This window comes from Podarcis erhardii (assembly GCF_964252035.2).
Source record: "Podarcis erhardii genome assembly, chromosome: 8".
Lineage (NCBI taxonomy): Eukaryota > Metazoa > Chordata > Lepidosauria > Squamata > Lacertidae > Podarcis > Podarcis erhardii.
Window position 1 is genome coordinate 66357378 of NC_138499.1, and position 19038 is coordinate 66376415.

Genomic DNA, 19038 nt, shown 5'->3' on the forward strand with positions numbered 1-19038 from the left:
CAACATTTTTCTAGCATTCATTAATTTTACAGTATTTCCGTAAATAATCTTTAAACTTTTTCCAGTCTTCTTCCACCGACTCTTCTCCCTGGTCTCGGATTCTGCCAGTCATTTCCGCCAGTTCCATATAGTTCATCAACTTCATTTGCCATTCTTCCCGGGTGGGTAAATCTTGTGTCTTCCAATACTTTGCGATGAGTATTCTTGCTGCTGTTGTTGCATACATAAAAAATGTTCTATCCTTCTTTGGCACCAATTGGCCGACCATGCCCAGGAGAAAGGCCTCTGGTTTCTTCAGGAAGGTATATTTGAATACCTTTTTCATTTCGTTATAAATCATCTCCCAGAATGTCTTAATCCTTGGGCATGTCCACCAAAGGTGAAAGAATGTACCTTCAATCTCATTACATTTCCAACATTTATTATTGGGCAAATGGTAAATTTTTGCAAGCTTGACTGGTGTCATGTACCACCTATAAATCATTTTCATTAAGTTTTCTCTTAGGGCATTACATGCCGTAAATTTCATACCTGTGGTCCATAACTGTTCCCAGTCAGCCATCATTATGTTATGTCCAACATCTTGTGCCCATTTAATCATATCAGATTTCACCATTTCATCTTGAGTGTTCCATTTCAACAGCAAGTTATACATTCTTGACAAATTCTTAATTTTTGAATCTAACAATTCTGTTTCCAATTTTGATTTTTCCACCTGGAAGCCAACTTTTTTGTCCAAATTGTATGCCTCCATTATTTGATAATAATGGAGCCAATCTCGCACTTTATTTTTCAATTTTTCAAAACTCTGCAATTTTATTCTGTCTCCATCTTGTTCCAAAATTTCCCAATATTTCGGCCATTTGGCCTCCATATTGAGTTTTTTCTGTGCCTTCGCTTCCATTGGTGACAACCATCTTGGGGTTTTCTTTTCTAACAAATCCTTATATCTTATCCAAACATTAAACAATGCTTTTCTAACAATATGATTTTTAAACGCTTTGTGTACTTTTACCTTATCATACCACAAATAAGCATGCCAGCCAAAAGCATTATTGAAACCTTCTAGATCCAACACGTCAGTGTTTTCAAGAAGCAGCCATTCTCTCAGCCAGCAAAAAGCAGCTTATTCATAATACAGTTTAAGGTCTGGCAGGGCAAATCCACCTCTTTCTTTAGCATCAGTTAATATCTTAAATTTTATTCGAGGCTTCTTGCCCTGCCAAACAAATCTGGAAATATCTTTCTGCCACTTCTTGAAACAATCCATCTTATCCAAAATTTGCAATGTTTGAAACAAAAACAACATCCTTGGCAGCACATTCATTTTTATCACAGCAATTCGGCCTAACAATGATAACTTCAAATTTGTCCATATTTCTAAATCCTTTTTCACTTCAATCCAACATTTTTCATAATTATCCTTAAATAAATTCACATTTTTGGCTGTCATATTAACCCCTAAATATTTCACTTTCTTAACCAATGTTAGTCCTGTCTCTTCCTGAAACTTCTCTCTCTCATTCACAGTTAAATTTTTCTCTAAAACCTTAGTTTTCATCTTGTTCAACTTAAAACCTGCTACCTGTCCAAGTTCTTGAATCAGTTCCAATACCCTTTTAGTACTAGATTCTGGCTCCTGTAAAGTCAATACTAAGTCATCAGCAAATGCCTTCTTTGAAGTCTCTCAGCCTCACTCACCTCACAGAGTGTTTGTTGTGGGGGAGGAAGGGAAAGGAGAATTGTTATGTACTGAGTTGAATAGGATCCAAACTGCAGCAGTCTGATTGGTCCTAGAACAATAGGCTCCAAAAGGCAGCAGTCTGATTGGTCCTAGAACAATAGGATTCAGAATGCAGCAGTCTGATTGGTCCTAGAACAATGCAGCAGTATGATTGGTTAGCAGGAACCACCCAATCATGCTCCAGATAGAAGTGAATCCACAACCTGATTGGCCTACAGTAGAATCCTGGAATTAGCCAATCATGTGCAGCCCATTGTGTAAATAATGTATATAAAGCAGATACTTTGAGGGGACATTCATTCATTCCTCCTCACCACTATGAGCTGAATAAAGAGCATGAAATCACTTTGCGACTCTGAGTATATTTCTGAGCACTCTGGTGCAACTGGACTTCTCCGCGACCCTTCCCCTCTGCAGGGAGGTGGGACCAATTCGGATGGTCCGCCCCCGCCACTTAATGGATCCAAATGGTTTCCAGAGAGTGGTAGGGGATGCCTTATCCCATGTTGATGGCCTTTCAGCTGATTCCCTGGTGGCCCGCTGGAATGCGGAGTTAACCAGGGCTATCGACTGTCTGGCTCCGAAGCGCCCTCTCCGATTGCATGGAGCCCGGACAGCTCCGTGGTTTTCTTCGGAGCTGAGGGCGATGAAACAATCGCTGAGACGGCTAGAGCGTCGGTGGCAAAAAACTCACTCCGAATCTGACCGGACACAGGTTAGAGCTCAACGTCGAGCCTACCAAGTGGCGATAGCGACGGCGAAGAAGACTTTCTTCACCGCCTCTATTGCATCTGCAGAAAATAGTAGCAGGAGACTTTTTCAGGTGGTTCGTAATTTAACGGAACCACCTTTACCACCGGGGCTTTGTAAAGACCCCAAGATCTCCTGCAACGATTTTGCAAAGTTTTTTGCAGATAAAATCACTCATATTCGGAAGGAGCTAGACACCACCGTGGGAGCAGGGCTGGGGCGGGAGAGTGCTAGAGCTCTGTCTGGTCAAGTTGCATGGAATCGATTTCAATCCATTACCCCCGAGGATGTGGACAGGCTGCTTGGACGCGTGAAACCAGCCACCTGTCTCCTGGATCCTTGCCCATCCTGGCTAATAAAAGCAAGCCGGGAAGGGCTGGGCGATGGGCTCTGCGGGGTGGTGAATGCTTCCCTCTGTGAGGGAGCATTCCCAGATCCGCTGAAAGAGGCGGTCATCAAACCGCTTCTTAAAAAACCATCTTTAGACCCGGCCAGTATGGCCAACTATCGCCCAGTCTCAAATCTTCCATTCTTGGGCAAGGTGATTGAGCGCGTGGTTGCTGAACAACTCCAGGCACGCCTGGAGGATGCGGACCATTTGGATCCCTTCCAATCGGGATTCAGGCCTCATCATGGGACTGAAACTGCCTTGGTCGCGCTGGTTGATGATCTCCGGCGAGCTAGGGACAAAGGTGAGAGCTGTTTCCTAGTTCTGCTGGATCTCTCAGCGGCCTTTGATACAATCGACCATAACATCCTTCTGGACCGTCTAGAGGGGCTGGGAGCTGGGGGCACTGTTATACAGTGGTTTCGCTCCTTCCTCCTGGGCCGTGTTCAGAAAGTGGTGGTGGGGGATGAGTGTTCAGACCCCTGGGCCCTCACTTGTGGGGTGCCTCAGGGTTCCGTCCTCTCCCCCATGCTTTTTAACATCTATATGAAGCCGCTGGGAGAGATCATCAGGGGGTTTGGACTGGGTGTCCATCAATATGCAGATGATACCCAGCTCTACCTCTCTTTCAAATCAGAACCAGTGAAGGCGGTGAAGGTCCTGTGTGAGTGCCTGGAGGCGGTTGGAGGATGGATGGCGGCTAATGGATTGAGGTTGAATCCTGACAAGACAGAAGTACTGTTTTTGGGGGACAGGGGGCGGGCTGGTGTGGAGGACTCCCTGGTCCTGAATGGGGTAACTGTGCCCCTGAAGGACCAGGTGCGCAGCCTGGGAGTCATTTTGGACTCACAGCTGTCCATGGAGGCGCAGGTCAATTCTGTATCCAGGGCAGCTGTCTACCAACTCCACCTGGTACGCAGGCTGAGACCCTACCTGCCCGCGGACTGTCTCGCCAGAGTGGTGCATGCTCTAGTTATCTCCCGCTTGGACTACTGCAATGCGCTCTACGTGGGGCTACCTTTGAAGGTGACTCGGAAACTACAACTAATCCAGAATGCGGCAGCTAGACTGGTGACTGGGGGCAGCCGCCGAGACCACATAACACCGGTCTTGAAAGACCTACATTGGCTCCCAGTACGTTTCCGAGCACAATTCAAAGTGCTGGTGTTGACCTTTAAAGCCCTAAACGGCCTTGGCCCAGTATACCTGAAGGAGCGTCTCCACCCCCATCGTTCTGCCCGGACGCTGAGGTCCAGCGCCGAGGGCCTTCTGGCGGTTCCCTCATTATGAGAAGCAAAGCTACAGGCAACCAGGCAGAGGGCCTTCTCGGTAGTGGCACCCGCCTTGTGGAACGCCCTCCCATCAGATGTCAAAGCGATAAATAACTACCTGACATTCAGAAGACATCTTAAGGCAGCCCTGTTCAGGGAAGTTTTTAATCTGTGATATTTTAGTGTATTTCTGGTTTTTATGGAAGCCGCCCAGAGTGGCTGGGGAAACCCAGCCAGATGGGCGGGGTACAAATAATAAATTATTATTATTATTATTATATATATTTCACTGGCGACGAAGGTGGGATCCCGCTGAGCTGACTGCCACACACAGCACCGCAGCACCGCCACCTGCCGCACCGCTGCCTCGCACCGTGTATCCAGGCTTCAGCTCCGGGACACAAGGAACTCAGAATGGCAACTGACAGCAGCTTCTCGCCATTCAACCCAGCATCTGGAGACTGGGAAGCGTACGCCTCCCGTTTCACCTTCCTCCTAGAAGCCAAAGGGGTCACCGATGAAGAAGACGCCAAGAAGAGGGCAATATTCTTCAGCGTCTGCGGAGAGGAGACATTTGAAATCGCCCGGGCTCTCCTTGCGCCTGAAGACGTCGCTACTGTTCCATACAAAACAATAATGGAACAGCTGAAGGGGCACTTTTCGCCACAGCCCTCAGTGGTGGCTTGTCGAAATGCCTTCTACGCAAAGCGGCAAGCCCCTGGGGAAACCATAACTGGGTTTGTGACCTCTCTCCGCCAAGCTGCCCGGTTCTGCAACTTCTCAGAGCTGGAGAACATGCTTCGTGACCGCCTCGTCGGTGGCCTGAAGGATGAGAAGCTGCAACGACGCCTCTACGCTAAGAAGAACCTAACGTTCCAGGTCGCTCTGGAGGAGGCCCTGGCAACGGAAGCTGCTGAGAGGTCGACGCAAGAGGCACGGCTGAGCCAGCCGCCCCAACCGAGGGTCCACCACGAAGACCTCACCAACGACTCGGGATCCGACAGGGAGGAGGTGCACCGAGTACAGCAGCGCACTCAAGCAGCCCACATACCACAGCTGCCTCGACGAGAAGGAGGGAACTGCGCAAGCTGTGGAGAAAGTCACGAGAGGAGGACCTGCCGTTTCCGCAACGCAGAGTGCAGGCAGTGCAGAAAATTGGGACACATCGCCCGGGTGTGTCGGGCTCGGCCCACCCGAAGCCAGGCATCAGATGACCAATCCAAGAGCCCCAGGTCCCGGGGCCCAACGCACCAAGGCAACTCGACGGAGCTCACAGACTTCCAGGTATACCAGTTGCCCCACCCCAACGTAGAGAAAATTTATGTAGAGGTACAGATAGAGGGGGCCCCATGCCGCATGGAGCTTGACACGGGTTCAACTCTATCCATAATCTCGGCAAGGACCTTAAGGAAACTGTGTCCTACTGGGGGTCCCAAACTCAGGCCGGCCCCATTCACCCTCCGGGACTTCCAGAAACGTAAGGTCCCCACAATGGGGGTGGGGACCTTCAGGGTGCAATACCGAGGGCGGACGCGGCAACTGGACTTGCTTGTGGTCAAGGGCCCCTACATTAGCTTACTGGGGTTGGCATGGTTTGGACCACTGGGACTAGCCATCACCGGGGTGAACCACATGAGCTTACAAGTGGACGTGGACGCCATATGCAAGGAGTTTCCGGGGGTTTTCGATGGGAAATTGGGACAGTATACGGGCCCCCCCATTGCTCTACAGCTTGACCCCGCAGTACGACCAGTCAGGCTCAAGGCCCGCCGGGTCCCATTCGCCCTGAAACCCCGTATAGACGAGGAATTGGACCGACTCGTGGAGCAAGGAGTGCTGGAGCCGGTGCCTAATGCCCCCTGGGAAACCCCAATCGTCACACCCGTCAAGCCTAATGGTTCGGTCCGCATCTGCGCAGACTACAAATGTACCATAAACAAGGCCCTCATGGCCCATGCATACCCAGTGCCAGTGGTCAGCCATGTCCTTGCCACCCTGGCTGGGTCGAAAATTTTTGGCAAGCTGGACTTGGCCCAAGCATATCAACAGCTGCCAGTAGATGAGGCCACAGCAGAGGCACAGACGATTGTGACGCACAGAGGAGCGTTCAGGGTAAAGCGGCTGCAATTCGGGGTCAGCGTGGCACCAGGCATATTCCAGAATCTAATGGACTCTCTCCTTAAAGGGATTCCTGGTGTCACCCCCTTCTTTGATGATGTGTTGATTGCCGGGCCCACACCAGAGGAGTTTGAGGACCGCCTCCGCACTGTTCTGCACCGTTTCCAGATGGCGGGTCTCAAGGTGAAGCGGGAAAAATGTCTACTAGGAGTGCCTCAAGTGGACTTTCTGGGATTTATGGTGGATGCAGAAGGGGTTCACCCGACTGGGGACAAGGTACGGGCCATTTGTGATGCCCCAGCGCCCAAGAACAAGACTGAACTTCAGGCCTTCTTGGGATTATTGAACTTTTACCATTCCTTCCTTCCCCACAAGGCGGCGGTAGCGGAGCCCCTACACAGACTCCTGGACAAGCGGGCCCCTTGGGTGTGGGGCCAGCGCCAGGAGGCCGCATTCCAGGCAGTCAAGGACTTGCTTGTCTCAAACTCGGTCTTGGCACACTTCGACGAGAGGCTGCCGGTGGTGCTAGCATGCGACGCCTCGCCCTATGGCATCGGCGCTGTCCTGGGACACCAACTCCCGGATGGAAGAGAGGTACCGGTAGCATACTTTTCCCAGACACTCAACGAAACCGAGCGGAACTACTCGCAAATCGACAAGGAGGGTCTGGCAATCGTGAAGGGAGTAAAAAAATTCCATGATTTCTTGTACGGGCGGCCCTTCACCGTGGTGACTGACCACAAGCCGTTGCTTGGCTTGTTTGCCCCCGAAAAGCAGACCCCCCAAGTGCTGTCTCCTCGCGTCCTCAGGTGGTCAATTTTCCTTGCCAGCTACCAGTATGCACTGATTCACCGCCCTGGAAAGGCGATGGGCCATGCAGACGCCCTCAGCAGGCTACCACTACCGGAAACAGGCCCCGACCCAGCACCTGCACAAGAGGTTATGAGCCTGGAGCTGCTTCCTGACCGCCCCATTCAGGCACAAGAAGTTGCACACCATTCCAAGAAAGATAGGGTCATCTCCCGGGTCCTGGACTGGGTGTGGAGGGGATGGCCCAGCCGCAGCCCCGGGCCAGAATTCGCCGGCTACACAACCCGCAAACATGATCTGTCAGCCCACAAGGGGTGCCTGTTATGGGGAAGCAGGGTCGTTGTTCCCCAGCCCCTCCGCAAAAGGGTCCTCACAGCCCTACACGAGACACACCCAGGGGTAGTAAGAATGAAGGCCCTTGCCAGGAGTTATGTGTGGTGGCCGGGGATCGACGGAGAGATAGAGGCCTGGGTCAAACACTGCCAGGCCTGCCAGGAATCCCGCCCAGATCCCCCAAGGGCCCCAGTCCAGTCCTGGGAGTCCGCCCGAGCACCATGGTCACGCCTGCATGTGGACTTCGCTGGCCCCTTTCAGGGGAAAACATTCTTCATAGTGGTGGACTCCTACACCAAATGGCTGGAAGTCGCACTGGTACCGTCCACTTCTACGTCCGCAGCCATCCGGGTACTACGCAGGCTGTTTGCAACCCACGGGCTCCCTGACACTCTCGTCTCAGACAACGGGACTGCATTTACATCAGGAGAATTTCAAACCTTCACAGTGCAGAACGCCATCCGCCACATCCGTTCGGCGCCATTCCACCCTGCCACCAATGGCCAAGCAGAACGCATGGTGCGGACCACCAAGGACACCCTTCGCCGCATGACGCAAGGGGATTGGGAGTACCGCTTTGCCACATTCCTTCTAGCACAGCACAGCACCCCCAGCTCAACGACTGGCCGGAGCCCCGCTGAACTACTAATGGGTCGGCGCCTTGCAATCAGATTGGACCGCCTTCACCCCGATAGAGCTCAGGATGAGGTAGTGGTGGGGGAAGGCAGGAACCCCCGGACCTTCGAGGCCCAGGACCCAGTGTACGCAAAGAATTTTGGGGCAGGCCCTGCATGGGTACCTGCCACAGTCACCAGGGTCACGGGCCCCGTGTCGTACGAGGTGCTAACAGATGGGGGGCAATGCTGGCGCCGCCACTGCGACCAGATACGGCGACGATTCCCGGGAGAAAACCAGGAGGAGGAGGACAGGTCAGAGGAGTCCCAAGGGAACAGTGGGGCAGTGAGGCCCATAGAGCAGCAGGGGCAAGCAGGAGAGGCAGAATCAGTAAATACAGAGAGGACCCGCGAGGCCGAAAGGACACCGGAACCAGAACCACGACTGAGCGAGCCGGTTGCGCCAGACCAAACAGCCCCATCCTTGGAACACGAGCCAGAACCTGAACCCCGGACCAGGGAACACCCCAGGCCGCAACGCACACGTAGGCCACCGGCGTACCTTGAGGACTATGAATGCGACCTTCCGGGCAGGACTGGAACTTAGAGGGGAGGGGTGTTATGTACTGAGTTGAATAGGATCCAAACTGCAGCAGTCTGATTGGTCCTAGAACAATAGGCTCCAAAAGGCAGCAGTCTGATTGGTCCTAGAACAATAGGATTCAGAATGCAGCAGTCTGATTGGTCCTAGAACAATGCAGCAGTATGATTGGTTAGCAGGAACCACCCAATCATGCTCCAGATAGAAGTGAATCCACAACCTGATTGGCCTACAGTAGAATCCTGGAATTAGCCAATCATGTGCAGCCCATTGTGTAAATAATGTATATAAAGCAGATACTTTGAGGGGACATTCATTCATTCCTCCTCACCACTATGAGCTGAATAAAGAGCATGAAATCACTTTGCGACTCTGAGTATATTTCAAGAATGTTAGCCGCTTTGAGACTCCTTCAGGTAGTGATAAAGCGGAATATCAAATCCAAACTCTTCTTCCCTATGATGGAAGCAGAACCAGGCAGAGGAACCAGGCAGAGGGCTTTCTCCGTAGTGGCGCCCGCCCTGTGGAATGCCCTCCCATCAGATGTCAAGGAAAAAACCAATTATCTGACTTTGAGAAGACATCTGAAGACAGCCCTGTTTAGGGAAGTTTTTAATGTCTGATGTTTTCAATGTCACATTTTTAAATTTTTAATGTCACATTATTAATCATCATCATCATCATCATCATCATCATCATCATCATCATCATTATTATCATTAATTCTGTTGTGAGCCGCCCAGAGTGGCTGGGGAAACCCAGCCAGATGGGTGGGATATAAATACTAAATTGTTGTTGTTGTTGTTATCTGATGGCAACTTGAGCCAGGAAACAAAAAGGTATGTATTTATTTGCTTGGATAGAATTGTCCTTCCTGCTCTTCTTGTGCCTGAGCACAGCTCAGGACAGGTTGCGACACTTGAAAGGCATCATCATTGTAAAATAATACATTGGGGAAAAGTGCAACACAGCCTTCAATAAAACATTAAGATGCAACCCTAACTCATTTATCTGGCAGTAAGCCCCATTTAACAGGACTAACTTCTAAATAGATATAGTTAGGATTGAGCTGTTTGTACTTAACAGGCACGTCTGTCAAAATAAAAAAGTCTTTGTCAAACAGCAAAAGGCTTCCACAATGGACGCCTCCAGACTGTCAAATATTTTCTGGGAGTGATTCAAGTGCCTACCAATAAGTTTAGGTCTGCACAATTAAAAGTGGATTAAAACGCTCTGCTGCCCTAGCATAAGAAATCCACTTTGAAAAAAAGAAACTGACTTTTTGCAGTTTGGAAAGTGAAGGGGAAATGCATTGACAAGTGTGGGCTGAACAAAAGATGAATGGAAAGATGTATAAACACCCTGCAAACAAAACGGGATGAACGCTCATCATTGTATAACCTCCCTGTAAGCAAATCAGAACAAATGCTCAGGGAAGACCAGACATAGTCTAAACTTCGTGTAAGCTTTGTGCAAGCAAAGCGGAACGACGGCTCAATAACTAGGTTTTCTGAAGCAACCCAATGTTGCAGTCATTGAAAAGACCCTTCTAACTCTTGTTGCTATCAGCTATGTTTCTACCCCAGATGGTATTCAGAGAAGCGCCTCTACTTCTGGGAAAGTTGGTACAGTTTCCCTCTTGTTTACTGAACCAAAATCATGCTGGGCTTTAAAGCTAGTCACTAACACTTTGAATTGTGTCCAGAAGGCATTTAGCAATCAAGACAAGCGCTGGAGGACAGATGTCATAGGTTCTTACAAATGTGTGTCCAATTCTGGACCAACTACAGGTTCCCAAGACTCTTCAAGATAGCATGTGCAGAACACGCTGCAGCAATCCAATCTTGATGTAGCTAAGGCATGTGTTAATAGCAGTAAAGGTAAAGGGACCCCTGACCATTAGGTCCAGTCGTAGACAACTCTGGGGTTGCGGCGCTCATCTCGCATTACTGGCCGAGGGAGCCGGCGTACAGCTTCCGGGTCATGTGGCCAGCATGACTAAGCCGCTTCTCGCGAACCAGAGCAGCGCACGGAAATGCCATTTACCTTCCCGCCGGAGTGGTACCTATTTATCTACTTGCACTTTGACATGCTTTCAAACTGCTAGGTTGGCAGGAGCAGGGACCAAGCAATGGGAGCTCACCGCATCACGGGGATTCGAACCGCCAACCTTCTGATTGGCAAGTCCTAGGCTCTGTGGTTTAACCCACAGCGCCACCCGCGTCCCTCATTGATGTAGCTAAGGCATGTGTTAATAGCAGTACTGCCTCACAAATGGGTGGCAGTGTCTAAGCTGGACAAAATGTAGCTCTCCTCACTCTTATATTTATTTATTTCAGCATCTGTTTCTCCTTTCTGTACTTTCTGAGGTTAGAAGGGCACCCCTTCCCTCCCTCACAAATACAAATGCAGAAAGCTGGAAAACAAAATGAAATGAAATCACACCACCTTGCATTTTCTCTGTTTGGAGAGATAAAGAAGAGATTGATGTGGAATCTTCAAGGAAGAAGCAGCAGGTTTCGACATTGTCTTCCTAACACTTTAAAAAGAATTCCACACTCCACATTCTTTTTGACCACTTTTATTATTTCAGTTTAGGGACATTCAATAGTTATCATATAAAGGACATAGCTGACTCGGTTCTGTTAATTCCAAGGGGTCTACTCTGAGTAGGACTTACTTGGACCCAACCCATTGCTTTTGCTTTGTTATAATACCTTAGACACGCATTGCCCTTATTTAATAATATTTCAAGCCACTGCTGATGTCCACTCATTTTGTCCTTCGGCGCCTGAAAATAAAATAACACCCATTTTCTGCCATCCTCACCCACATCATCATTCAGATTGTTCAAGATGAGACCTGAGTCCAAGTCAGTCATGAAACTGTCTCTCAGACCAACCTACTAATAGGGTTATTATGTGGGGGTGAGTGGATCTGAGCTTCTAAAAATAAGGAAAGGGGAAAATGGATCACATACATTATCTCAGTCCTACTATTGCATTGCATATTGCATATGGTGAGGAGAAGGGTTTAGTCAGAGAGAGAGAGAGAGAGAGAGAGAGAGAGAGAGAGAGAGAGCGCGCTAGAGAAGGAGGGAGACACCTTCTAACAATTCCACAGCTGAGGCAATAATTTAACCAGATACTTCCTGCCTTATAGCTTGTCCTCTTAACCTCCACAGCTCTCAACTGAGTGACATGGTGACACCAACTCTGCAGGCATCAACTCAAAAATTGCACCAGTGTTCAAAACACCGGAAATACACACTCTCTCTCTCTCTCTCTCTCTCTCTCTCTCTCTCTCTCTATATATATATATATATATAAACATTTCCTTTCTCAAGTATAATCCTTCCTCCTGTGTCTGGAGACTTCATTTTGTATCCTGTGTTGGCTTCTCTGTTGTTTTGTGATGAGTGGGCAGCGCAAATCTCACTTAACAGGCAGATACCCCTGAAAATACAGTATTTCCTTGGCAACATTCATCATCTGGCACCAGACCAACAATTTCATGTCTGCAAATACATCCCACTAGTGGAGAGTATGACTGCATATTTTGTGGAGAGAGAATGGTGTGCTGACACGGGGCTTTTAGCAGAAATGAACAACACATGGTGCATTCCCCTTAATAACACACCTAGGAGAAAAGTATATTTCTCATGCATAACAGGTGGTTGTCATGATGACCTGCACAAACTGCCTGCCCTTTCACAAACCTCCTTAAACCAACCAAACAAACAAAAAAATCCTTCCAGTAGCACCTTAGAGACCAACTAAGTTTGTTATTGGTATGAACTTTTGTGTGCATGCACACTTCTTCATATACCTGAAGAAGTACCTGAAGAAGTGTGCATGCACACGAAAGCTTATACCAATAACAAACTTAGTTGGTCTCTAAGGTGCTACTGGAAGGGATTTTTTAAAATTTTGTTTCAACTACGGCAGACCAACACAGCTACCTACCTGTTCCTTAAACTAAAGACACCATTGCTTGAAGACTGAATGGACATGTTTCATGTTTCTCTCTCTCTCTCCACTCTGCCGGCAAATAAGAATGTTTTAGTTTTAGTTATTTCTGTCTTATAGGAACCCAAGAAAAGAGGCTTCCAATTCATATCTCTTTCCCTAACTTGGGATACAATAATTATCTCAGGCACATAGCTGTCAACGTTTCCCTTTTTTAAAGGGAAATTCCCTTATTCCGTATAGAATTCCTCGCAAGAAAAGGGAAAAGTTGACAGTTACGTTTCCGAGCACAATTCAAAGTGTTGGTGCTGACCTTTAAAGCCCTAAACGGCCTCGGTCCAGTATACCTGAAGGAGCGTCTCCACCCCCATCGTTCTACCCGGACACTGAGGTCCAGCACCGAGGGCCTTCTGGCGGTTCCCTCACTGCGAGAAGCCAAGTTACAGGGAACCAGGCAGAGGGCCTTCTCGGTAGTGGCACCCTCCCTGTGGAACGCCCTCCCACCAGATGTCAAAGAGAACAACAACTACCAGACTTTTAGAAGACATCTGAAGACATCCCTGTTTAGGGAAGCTTTTAATGTTTAATGTATTACAGTATTTTAATATTTTTTTTGGGAAGCCGCCCAGAGTGGCTGGGGAAGCCCAGCCAGATGGGCGGGGTATAAATATTATTGTTGTTGTTGTTGTTGTTGTTGTTGTTGTTGTTGTTGTTATGCTCAGGCATCCTGCCTATGGGACCTGCCTCACATTGCCTCAGATCCTGTTCCCCATTGCTTGAGCCACATCACCACTGCTCAAGATATAGCTTATGTTTATTTTTATTAGTTCTTGTCTTCTTAGGAACACCTTGAAGATGCTTGTATATTCTTTTAACACTCCCTGTGCTTTGGGGGAGTGGGCTGAGTAGGTAATAATGTTATTGTTGTTCAGTATTGCTTTTCTGCTTTCCCCATGACGTCTCGCCAGCAGAGGGGAGTGCACAAAAATATGACAAACGCCATTGTTTCCACAGTCCAGATTCATTAAAATACTACGTTTCATGCTCCCCACTCCCCAAGGCAGTAAGAAGTCTGAGAAGGGTCCATTTCCTTGTGAGGAGAGAGCCGTAGAAACCTGTGAGGTCTGTTTTGCTACAGTGCTTGGTCTCACTGTCTTTGAGAAGGCAATCTCCTTTGGCAGACGAAGCTATTTATATTCATTCATTATCCCCAGCTTGCTCTGTGATAGCCTGATTCGATGGGTTCACCAGCCTTGATGAGAAGGGTTTCTGTCTTTATCCGAACGGTATTTTTTGACATGTGGAAAACTGTCCATATTTCATCTGTGTTTTATTTCTTAAAATCGCAGCACAGCAAGTCATGTTTTGCATGTCCAGTATCATGCATAGCACTGCACAAATATTTAAAATGTCCCTTTTAAAAAGGGAGCTGCTAATAGTTGCCTTCTCTGAATGGATTTCCCCCCCCCCCCATTCTCATTTTTCCTCTTCTGCTGCCCCGACACCAACGTTCCTCAAAATTCCATCGCAATTTAAATGGCCTGACATCTTTCACTTTCACAGCAGCTTTGCTTAATTTAATGGCCTTGAGAGCAGACTAAATCATGCCAAAAGTAATGTAATGTTAACATCGGAAAGCCACACTTGCTCTGCTTTGTGGAATACCTGAGATCCTCATCATTCTTCGAGGTGACATCATTCCGTCTCAAAGTCAGGCAATGCTCATGTATTATACATGTGTTTATGTAATATATTTATGTAATAAGAGCACTTGCTATGTAGCAAATGCCATGCCCTTGGGTCTCAGGCTGTTTTCATTATCATTCCATTTTCACAGTTTCTTATCTTTTAGTTAGCCGATTTCTGTGCATAGTTTCAGTCCAAAATTCTGAAGAAAATTATAAACTTAAATCTCAGATCATCCACGCTTTGACAATAGATGAGGGAGCTGAACTGGTCTGCTTTACCAAGACCTGGGAGGAATTAGTCTCTTCCAACAATGCTCTGCCAGGTGCTTAATGCAACACCAACATAAATTCAAGGATCAGGGAATGGGTTCAATGTGGTATTCAGGAATCCTCCCTCTTTAGGCTTCTTGTCCATTTGAGTGCCAGTTTTGAGTATTAGTCACAAAATTAAAAGACGCCTGCTTCTTGGGAGAAAAGCAATGACAAACCTAGACAGCATCTTAAAAAGCAGAGACATCACCTTGCCAACAAAGGCCTGTATAGTTAAAGCTATGGTTTTCCCAGTAGTGATGTATGGAAGTGAGAGCTGGACCATAAAGAAGGCTGATCGCCGAAGAATTGATGCTTTTGAATTATGGTGCTGGAGGAGACTCTTGAGAGTCCCATGGACTGCAAGAAGATCAAACCTATCAATTCTTAAGGAAATCAGCCCTGAGTGCTCACTGGAAGATCAGATCCTGAAGCTGAGGCTCCAATACTTTGGCCACCTCATGAAAAGAAAAGACTCCCTGGAAAAGACCCTGATGTTGGGAAAGATGGAGGGCACAAGGAGAAGGGGATGACAGAGGACAAGATGGCTGGACAGTGTTCTCGAAGCTACCAGCATGAGTTTGACCAAACTGCGGGAGGCGGTGGAAGACAGGAGTGCCTGGCGTGCTCTGGTCCATGGGGTCACGAAGAGTCGGACACGACTAAATGACTAAACAACAACAACAACCACTGTGACAGATTGGAGAGTCTATGACGGTGGAGCATCTATCTGAGGTGGTGGAGATGGTCTCTGATTTGGTGCTGTGGATGATGGTTCTGAGGGATTGCAGAATTCATGCCATGGCCAATGAATCTGGGGCAACTCGGGGCCTCGGGGCTTCCCTAATAACCATGGAGCTATCCCAACATGTCATCAGCCCAACTGGGTAGGACTATGGTGATCTGAAAGTGGGAGACTGACCATCTATGCCTTGTCATGGCTGGATCACTTCCTATGGAGATTTAGACTTTCAGCAGCCATTTACACAAGTGGCCTATTGAAATGGTCTGCCACTAGAGGCTAATGAATTCTGAAGAATTCTGGAAGGCTCTGGGAGATTTCCCAGCTGGTATGGCTGGCAGAAAACAAGTATTAACTGGTCTAGTTATATTGGATGATTTTCAGACATGGAGCCCTGAAGATGTGGAGAAGGTGCTTGGATGGTTTAGGCTGATTCCCCAATCTCTGTCTGAATAGAGATTGCCTACAGTGATCCATGTTCTGGTAATTTCTCCTTTTGATCAATACAATGTGTTAGATGCCAGGCTGCCTTTGAAAATGGTCTGGAATAGGGTAACAAGAAGTTACTTGGGAAGGACTGGTCTGTGTGGTCCAGGGCTTTGTCATCTCCATCCCCATTGTCCAACCAGGACACTGAGGCCCACCTCCGAGGGCCTTTTGGCAGTTCCCTCACTGTGAGAAGTGAAGCTACAGAGAACCAGGAAGAGGGCCTTCTCAGTAGTGGTGGAACGTCCCTGTGGAACGCCCTGCCATCAGATGTCAAGGAAATAAACAGTTACAGCCGTACCTCCACTTACGTATCCCTCTGGTTATGTAAACTTCGGGATACGTAAGCGGCAAACCCGTAAGTACGGTATATTTCTGGGTTTTTGCTGTGTGTGTGTGTGCAGAAGCAGTCTCTCCAGTTGCGAAAACCTCGGGATCCGACCGGACCTCTGGAACAGGTCCTGTCCGCAAACCGGAGGTACGACTGTATCTGACTTTTAGAAGACATCTGAAGGCAACCCTGTTTAGGAAAGTTTTTAATGTTTGATATTTTGTCACGTTGTTGTTGTTGTTGTTGTTGTTGTTGTTGTTGTTGTTGTTGTTGTTGTTGTTGTTGTTGTTACTGGCCTCCCATTCATTTCTGGACCTTCTGCTACTATCAATCTTTTAAAGCTACAAAAGCTTTGTAACGTCTTACCAAGAGAAGGCTGGTCCTCCCTCATCTCTGGAAACTCCATTGGTTTTATTTGTCAACAGCCATCACTATACTAGCTTTCCAACCCTCTTACGAAGTGGCCCACCAGCATTGAGAGGACCCCATGAGCGAGAAGATTGGTTCCCCTGCCCCTAGCTCCGAAGCTTGCTCCACAGTTGCAATGGAAGAGCAATCTTTTTCTTTATACTTTCCCTCACCTTGTTAAAAAAGATTTAGGTTTCGGTAGGGAGGCTGGGAAAATACAATAATGTTTAATTAACTACTTTGGGAAAAACTAATATTAAAATGTTGATTTCGAGAAAGCTGAGATCACTAAGAAATATGAGGTGGTTGGGGTTTTTTGTTTTTTTTAGGACTATCAAACTGTACAATTTTGAGCATGAAAAACAATGGAGATGTGGCTTCCTGTCGTGTTGTACTCAGCGAGCTATTTATGGATGAGCAAATTTTCCTGTTCAGTTGGAAAGGATCTATTCTAGGGTGATGACAAATGATGACATTTTCTTATGATTCCAACAAGCCCTTTATATTATCCATATACGCAAGATTTAATACTAAAACTCGCTTACCTTTAAACTGACACTTTCCTGCTTGATATGACAAACTTAAAACATCAAAGTGAAGATATTGTTATGAGCAGTGCTTTCTAGAAAAAGAGGTGCTAGAACTACCATGAACACCTCCCTTGTTCTCTTAGAATGGTGATGTTAGTCACATGAGAGAGGCCAGAATGAGTTCTGGCAAGTTCTGGCTGAAAGAAAGCCCTGGTTATGAGTTTGTGGGGTTTCTGGGCTCCCCTTCTGATTCCTAGGTGCCAAACACTGGATTTGGCATGTTAAAATGCAAGTCAGGATCCAGACTGGCAATGACCCTCTAAGGAGGGGTCATTAGCTAGGATAAAGGAAGTGAAGTTGTTTTAGGATTGCAGGGGTGGTGATATGACCTAGGAAAAAGAGGCCAGTCTGTTAAACACAGCAAGCTGTGGCCAGAACACCATGTGAGCTGACAGCTGGAATGCAAGGTTACAGAAATGGGAGTGTAAGGCTGTGAGCTCCTCCATCATAGGTTCATGTTGCATAGATGTGTAAATAAGCCATATATCATAAAGACGCCACAGTCTCCGCTGTGCCACATTGTCCAAAAGGAAACACAGACCTGGAGTAAATCATGCTCCGGACTCTCCGGAATCTCACACTGCTGTGGAGATTGGGGGTGGCTTGCATATTACATACAGGCATACATACAGTGGTGCCCCGCAAGACGAACGCCTCGCAAGACGGAAAACCCGCTAGACGAAAGGGTTTTCCGTTTTGGAGGCGCTTCGCAAAACGAATTTCCCTATGGGCTTCCTTCGCAAGACGAAAGCCCATAGGGAAATCTCCGGGACAGCGGGGAAGCGCAGCGCGTCTTCCCCACTGTCCTTGGACCTCCTCCGAAGGCTGGCGGTGGGGCGGAGAAACCCCCTCCCGCCGCCAGCCTTGGGAAGGCTGCTCCGAAGGCTGGCGGCGGGAGGAGGTCTCTCCGCCCCACCGGCAGCCTTGGGAAGGCTGCTCCGAAGGCTGGCGGTGGGGCGGAGAGACCTCCTCCCGCCACCAGCCTTGGGATGGCTGCTCCGAAGGCTGGCGGTGGGGCGGAGAAACCCCCTCCCGCCGCCAGCCTCGGGAAGGCTGCTCCGAAGGCTGGCGGCGGGAGGAGGTCTCTCCGCCCCACCGGCAGCCTTGGGAAGGCTGCTCCGAAGGCTGGCGGTGGGGCGGAGAGACCTCCTCCCGCCGCCAGCCTTGGGATGGCTGCTCCGAAGGCTGGCGGTGGGGCGGAGAGACCTCCTCCCGCCGCCAGCCTTGGGATGGCTGCTCCGAAGGCTGGCGGTGGGGCGGAGAGACCTCCTCCCGCCGCCAGCTTTCGGATGGCTGCTCCGAAGGCTGGCGGCGGGGTGGAGAGACCTCCTCCCGCCGCCAGCCTTGGGATGGCTGCTCCGAAGGCTGGAGGTGGGGCGGAGAGACCTCCTCCCGCTGCCAGCCTTCGGATGGCTGTCCTGAAGACTTGCGGTGGGAGGAGGGTTTTCCTTCCCACCGCCAACTTTCAGAATGCTGTTCTGAATGTTGGCGTGGGGAGGAAAAACCCTCCTCCCACCGCAAGCCCCGGGAACAGAAGAGAAGCGCTGCGCGCCTTCCCCTCTGTTCCCGTACCTGTTCTGAAGGCTTGCGGTGGGGAGAAAAGCCCTTCTCCGCACCGCCAGCCTGGCAAGCGGTCTTCATAGGAACGCATTAATTGATTTTCAATGCATTCCTATGGGAAACCGTGCTTCGCAAGACGAAAAACTCGCAAGAAGAAAAAACTTGCGGAACGAATTAATTTCGTCTTGCGAGGCACCACTGTACATACATACATACATACATATTGCATGTTGTGCATATTACATATAGGCAGCTTTTGATAGACTCCAAAGTAGGCATGAATGGATCGGTCTGTTTCTGGTCAATGTCCATTTTGCATGTGTTCAT